Source organism: Dermacentor andersoni, chromosome 1, assembly GCF_023375885.2.
Source record: "Dermacentor andersoni chromosome 1, qqDerAnde1_hic_scaffold, whole genome shotgun sequence".
Classification (NCBI taxonomy): Eukaryota; Metazoa; Arthropoda; class Arachnida; order Ixodida; family Ixodidae; genus Dermacentor; species Dermacentor andersoni.
Window position 1 is genome coordinate 256,169,853 of NC_092814.1, and position 6,592 is coordinate 256,176,444.

General features: G+C 44.5%; 1 long non-coding RNA gene across 1 annotated transcript; it reads left to right on the top strand.

Moving 5' to 3' along the window:
• Nucleotides 1–2,083: 2,083 nt before the first annotated feature.
• Nucleotides 2,084–6,142, top strand: LOC126548057 (uncharacterized). The gene is made up of 3 exons (XR_007602847.2): nt 2,084–2,200; nt 3,219–3,346; nt 5,407–6,142. It is a non-coding gene; the product is annotated as an uncharacterized lncRNA (long non-coding RNA).
• Nucleotides 6,143–6,592: the final 450 nt, after the last annotated feature.

Sequence of the window (6,592 nt, forward strand, 5' to 3'; positions counted from 1 at the left end):
AAATAAGTTGAGAAGAGTAGCCGCTCATGAACGCACTAGACAGCCGCCTTCATAAATCGCAATGTAGCAAACTCTCGCTCATTATCAGTTTACAGAAGTACATATACGTTGCTGTAATCACGCAAATGGCTCATATTGGCCTTCCACAGGATTTAGTGCGCAAAATGGTCATCGAAGTTGGTTTTTACGCCTGCTGTGCACAGATCGTCTTACGATCACGGTCAAACTCCGGTGCGCACGCGGCAGTCGCAGTGTGTCGTGCGTATACGGCGGACAAAGTCGCCCTGCAGAATCGAGGACGCGCGGTATCCGTTTACAAACTAAATTAGATGTATCCGATTTAGCTTGTGAAATTATACAATGAACGTACGTGCCTGTGACACTGTCAGGTGTTAGTTTCGTGCTGCTTGGTAAAATTCAATAGAAGCCGATGGCGGTCCACGATGTTCATGCCCAAAAGCACAAGCTTCCCTCATTCCGGCTCGAAGTGACGAAATGATTCCTTCGTAGCTCGCTCCGCGGAAGGAAAAAAAAAACGCGTGAATAAGCTCCAGATGGCGGCGGTAAGCTGCTGCCCACAATCGTAGCACAGTTCCAACAGTAAACACGATCGGCGTGCAAAACAACCACCAGCTGCATTACTTCGCACAACATAGCATTTTATTTTCGTTCTTAGCAACCATTATCTCCGGGCACAAAGTATTTGTACTTCAGTAAACACTCAACCCGATGTGTCACCGAATATCAAGCTCTTCCAACACGGCGGCCTTCCCGCGACGCAGTCGACTTGGAAGGTATATGGCGGTGGCCGCTCAGTGTTGCCAGTCAAATCCCGACCTTTGCGGTACTCTGAAATTTTTTCCAGTGACTCTAGCTAACAGGCGGCCATTCGAGCAAGCAAACCTGCCAGAATAAACGTTCAATTTGCGCGCCCGCCCCCTGCCCAATGAAAAGTGACCGGAAGTGACGGAACGACGCTGTACAGTCACTTCGGCGCGCGGCATGATGGGAAGGCGGGGGCTACGCCATTATTGCATTCTTTAGCTACGGGAAGTGCGTTCGCGTCTCGCGCTGTGCGAAATAATTTTAAACGTGTGATTAGTTTAGTGCGCGGTGTAGAAAAAGGTGTGGCCCGTGATTGTGTATTACTCGTGCTCCACTTCAAAGCAAAGCGTTCGTACGCACTGGAAGATGGATCCACGGACGCTGAGACGAGCAGTTGCAACGTGCCCTGTGTCGGCGGTCGGTAGTACTGCCATAAAGGAAATTTTCAGGCAAGTGCCCATTTATTTGGTATTTCTTTGGTGGGTTACGTGTTTTTGTTCGCTCTAGAAGTATCTTACTGTGATCTCGTAGCATAGTTCACTAATGTAAGAGCAAGAGCAGCTGCACTCCTAGTAGGGCAAGTTAACTACCTCGATCGCGCCCCGTCTTACATCGGGAGTGATGCGCCTGCATAGTTACGCTTTCCTCAGCGCTTGAACGTTCATAGATGTGCTTCTTTTGTGCGTTCAGCGCGGCTTCTTGTAATACGGTCGCTCGCACTTAAGTTAAATGTGGTCGACCACTTTTGCGTCGCGTAGAAAAAGGACGACTGACTTTGCCACCTTTCGAAAGAACTGGCGCGGTATTGGTTCTCCCTGATGCGGTCGCCTGCTGCTGTTGCTGCTTGCCGGGCGCCTTTAGCATGTTTTCGGCTCGCTTTGTCTGTGCGTGTGTGCGCGCTCGCCCTCGGCTCGATTCGTGTGTGCGCTCAGCTCAGCTCGCTTTGTGTGTGTGTGTGTGTGCATGCGTGCGTGCGTCTAGCGCGCGCATACATGCCGGTTTGTATGGGCCGGCGTGCTTGCGTGTGTCTAGTGCGTACGTGTTTTGTGAGCGTGTTTCTGTGTGGGTCACTGTGTGTGCGTGCACGTGTTAGCTTGTCTGCCTGCATGTATGTGTCTTTGCTTGTGTTTATCAATGTGCGCGTGCGTGCTTTTGTGTTTGCGCTTTGAGAGTGCGTATATTTGTGTGCGCGTGAGTGCGTTTTGTGTGCTTGCGTATGTACTGCATAAGGCCGGTAGAGCTTTACTCGCAATAAAACTCTTCCAATTTGGTGCAGCGAGTGTTGCCGCCTGAAAGCCGAGTTTGGTTTCAAGCCAACCTGAACAACTGCTGTATGAGGCGCTGTTTCTCAGGAGGATCAGTGGGAAGGCGTCAGGTATACGCTTCCTCCTTTTTCCCGCCTCTGCCCTGATGAATCGATAAGCTTGATTGTTATTCTAAAAGGAACGTTACATCCAGAGCACAAATAAATGATTAAGAAATCTGGTAGTGTGTTTCGCCATTACACTAATTCTGATCTTAAAGACATGAATTTCTCATTAGCCCACATTTCCGTTGATGCATACAACCGCTGAAATTGTGAACAGCAGGTTATTCGAGACCCCCCGTCCTACGTATATAGCAGTTGTCTTGAGGAGCTTTAAGGAATTTTGAAAATTTGAAGCGTTGTTGCGCTTTAGAGGTATCATATGCAAGCTTTAGGTCTCTCCGGGTAGTTTGCATGCTCTTCGAGAGCTGTCGCCTATAGCCCTATTGAAATTCGTAACTACAGGTTGGAGCACTGGGGAAGCTAGAGAGGCTTGTCCTGGATCTCGAGAAAGTGTTTAAGCTGGAAGTGTAGGTTGAGGAGTTTAGGGTTGGTCACACGAAGGCTTTTTACGCCTTAGCAGTAGGAGTGTATCAGTGTATCAAGCGTGGGAAGCTGCTTATGTGGTAGAGGCTTGTGCGTGTGTGTGTGTGTGTGTGTGTGTGTGTGTGTGTGTGTGTGTGTGTGTGTGTGTGTGTGTGTGTGTGTGTGCGCGCGTGCTTGCATGCGTGCGTGTGTGAATTCGCTCCTCACAAGGGAGTGTGTGTGTAAGTGAGCTACTTCTTTGCTGGTGCTATTTGCCAAAAATTGGCAAGAAAACACAATAATCAATATAGCTTGAAATAATAAGCTATGCAAAGCATGCTGGCACAGTAGCGACAGCAGCATATGAGCATACAAACATGCAGCTGTGTGACAATCTTAATGCATGACTGCAACATCTGGAAGGAAGCTTGCTTCTTTTTCAGTAAGCAGCGCAAAGTCCACATTTTTTGCTTTTCTCGTGCAAACCAAAACGAGGCTCATTACCAGTGACCTTGTCTTTCATTCTAATAGCATTTGTTTATCTTAGTGTTGTTTCTCGCAGGTCATGCAGATGATAGCATCAATTTCACAATGCCCAGCCTTGGTGCCCTCCATCAAGAGCAAGCCACTTGCGTTCGCCTTCAGGCAGATGGTTGATGTCTTCTAGGAAGCAGTTGGGAAGACTACATTGTAAGTAGATATAGGTGTGTAGTTTAATATAGTAAGTCAAGTTATAATTTAAATCTCTGAGGCTCCTTGGCGGCCTAAGCTTGATATCATATGCAGGTGTGTGTGTTTTTAAATATTGCCGATTGTAGTGCATACTGCAGGTATGACTGCTGATTCAAAGCATACACTTGCATTTTCTTGATGGCCTTTCATAATGACGATTTTCTTTGTGCAAGAATATTCACAGACGGGGGCATTCCAGCATGATATTCTTGGTGTGCGTTCAGTGCTAATTTCGTATGACCTTCCTGCTACCAATGTTTTTGCAGGAAAGGAATATTTCCTTACTCTATGCAATGAGCTTGTTATTTGCTCGTTGTATTACTCGTCTACCTTTAATTTAATCCCTTATAATTCTCAAAACCTTAATATTTGAGCTGTTTTTATTTCAAATACAATATTAAAATGCGCCGGATTTCAATCTAGACTGCAAGGGATTCGAAGAAATTACAAGAAACTAGGACCTCTGATGGGTGTTAAAAAACATTTCCGCAGGCATTGCACCTATTTCTTGTACTGAGCTAGCTGCTCGTGAAAATTGCAAGCATATGTCATTTTACACAGTTTTGCAGGATATAGCAGGCCTATCATTGTCACTAAGCACAACCTTTCCTCATTTGCATCATGAAAATCTGCCTCATGCTTAATTTGGGACAAGTCTTGTAAAATGAATTTCATAATTTTGAAACTACACAAAGTATTGGTTGGGGCTTGGCAGTTTTCAGACAACTTGACCATGTTGAACCTAGCCATTACAAGACGAGAAAAAAAACATGCACAGGAGGACTCATTCAATCAAATGCAATGCTGTGGTCATTTTCCATGTGGCAAAATGTACTTTTAGGCGGGGGAGGGCGGGTAGCCAATTTACAACCATTGCAACTCATGCGGCTAGTGGCAACACAGGATGAGAAATGGTTGTGGCTCTGAGGTTCATTGAATATGTGAACACTTATATACAATCCCTCCCCACCCCCTAAGTGAAGGGTAACCGTGCAATATATTTTGGGCGGTAAATATGATTTTTTTAGGAGACAAGAAATTTCAGGCTCTAGTTGAGAGGCTACACAAAGGAGGACCATGTATGTATTCGCAGAATAACAAACTGCCTAGGAGGGGTATCACAGTTTAGAGCATGAAGTAGAAAGTGGGAGCATGATGAAGGATAAGTTTATCTAAACGTATGATCTTTGAGAATACTACTTGTCACCGTTTGCCAAGCTAACCCATTGAAAGAAAGGGGCCTGCTCTAAAAAATAGTTAACACATGCTAAATTTTCAAGGAAAGTATGCCGAAATGTCAATTCTTACTAAATTAGTAAATAAGGAATACACAATAAATTTTAGGATACAGAAAGGGTCTAATAAACTGCATTGGGGAGTTGGAGATTGTTGGACTGGATGCATGTATTGCAGGGCAAATGATAATGCCAGTGGGGGTTCCCTCATTTTCATTTTGTGTGCACTCTCTGTAAAACTACTCTTTGTCTCCTAGTGTAATAATGTTGTGTAAAAAGAGCCATTTTTTAATGTCTTGTGCATGTCAGTCTTAATCTGCCATATTCCGTAAGGTTCTCAGCTGCAGTACTTATAAAGTGTAATGCAGAGATATATTCCACATTTCATGTCAATTTTATATTAAGGTCACATACACACTCTTGGACAAATTTCTGTTGTTGAGAAATGTCATTGGTAGTGTCCTTAAATTTTATTCACTCTTATTTTCTATGGTGAAAAGGCTACTGTAAATTTATTTGCTTTTGCTGCTGTATGTGCCTTGTATTCACAGTGACATAGTGGTTTAGTGTTCAGAGTAAATGCAATTCCTAAATTTGCAAAATAGAAATTTCTCCTACCTTTCACCGGTCTTGCCCAGTTGCCTGAGCTGTTCATTGTTCCCAGTCACATTAATTAAGTTTGTTACTTTCAGGAGCTTGTTGCCTTATCAAATTTTCCACAGTGCACATGTGTAATTGCACAGACTGAACTCTCATGATTCTCTTCTTATTTTGCTAATGCAGGATGCAAGATTCCAGCAACGCCATGCGCTGCATTTATTGGTCAAGATGCTCAGAGAATGGAGTCCCTGCACCTCGTGGTGAAACGTGAACATTTTTTTTCTTTTGGAAAGCTAAACGTCATTTGCTGTATCAATTGCATTCTTGCAGCTCAGATGTGTACTATATTTTTTCTCATTTTGAATCAATTAATATTCACTGTTCAGTATAAAAATGACGTACAGTGTGAAGGACAAGGACTGCGAGAGACGACATACACTGCGCTGACTTCCAACAATATTTTATTGCGTTGCCACATCGTGTGTTTATACACAAGAAGGGTCATGCGCAGAAAATGAAAGGCAGTCACAAGGGGTGTTCTAACAGCAAGTCATTGTACTAAGAACATGGTCACTTAAAAAAAAATCACAATTTCTATCTGTGGAGATACAAGACTTCACTACGGGTCAGCGTGATAGAGGGGGCACTAATGCACACACTACCCATTTTTCTGGTGAAATAAGCTTCAATGATGTACCGGGTGAGCTGTGTCTCGCTAGAACTTGCGTATCTTCAAAGAGGGGCATGCAGCGGCAGTCCCGGCAATGAATGCCCAAGTGGCCTTGAACAGTGTTATGGACGCTATAGTGCACTCATAAACGATCATTTAGGCACCTGCCTGTCCGTCCAACATATTTGCTGCCTCAAAACGGGAATATGGTAAACCACATTCGTTGCACATATCGCAAAACGTTTTCTGTGCCCGACAGAGCAAGAACTCTTGACACGATTTAGGTGCGTTTACACGCTTACAGAGCTTTGCCAGCTTTACCGGGGCTGAGAAAAGGACTGGGATTCCTGGAGGTTGCCAAATCTTTTTTTAGCCTATCGGAGACATCATGCACATACGGCAGCACTGCGAACCGGTCTTTCAACCGGCTGGTTCCTTGACTGAGTGCGCTCATCACGTTTTGTGCCCTTCAGAAGCTGTTCCGCTATGGCTGAAATTAAGGCCAAAGGGTAGCCAACCCAAGAAAGGCGATCAACCTGTGCAGCAAGACTATCTTGCATTTCATGTGAGCAAGATTTATTGAGGCTGTTAACGAGGCAAATCTTTACAATACCTCGTTTAACAAGCTTTGAATGTGCAGAGTTAAAGGGCAAGAGTGACTTCTTACTTCTCGGTTCAAAGCACTAGCCCACCTGTTTA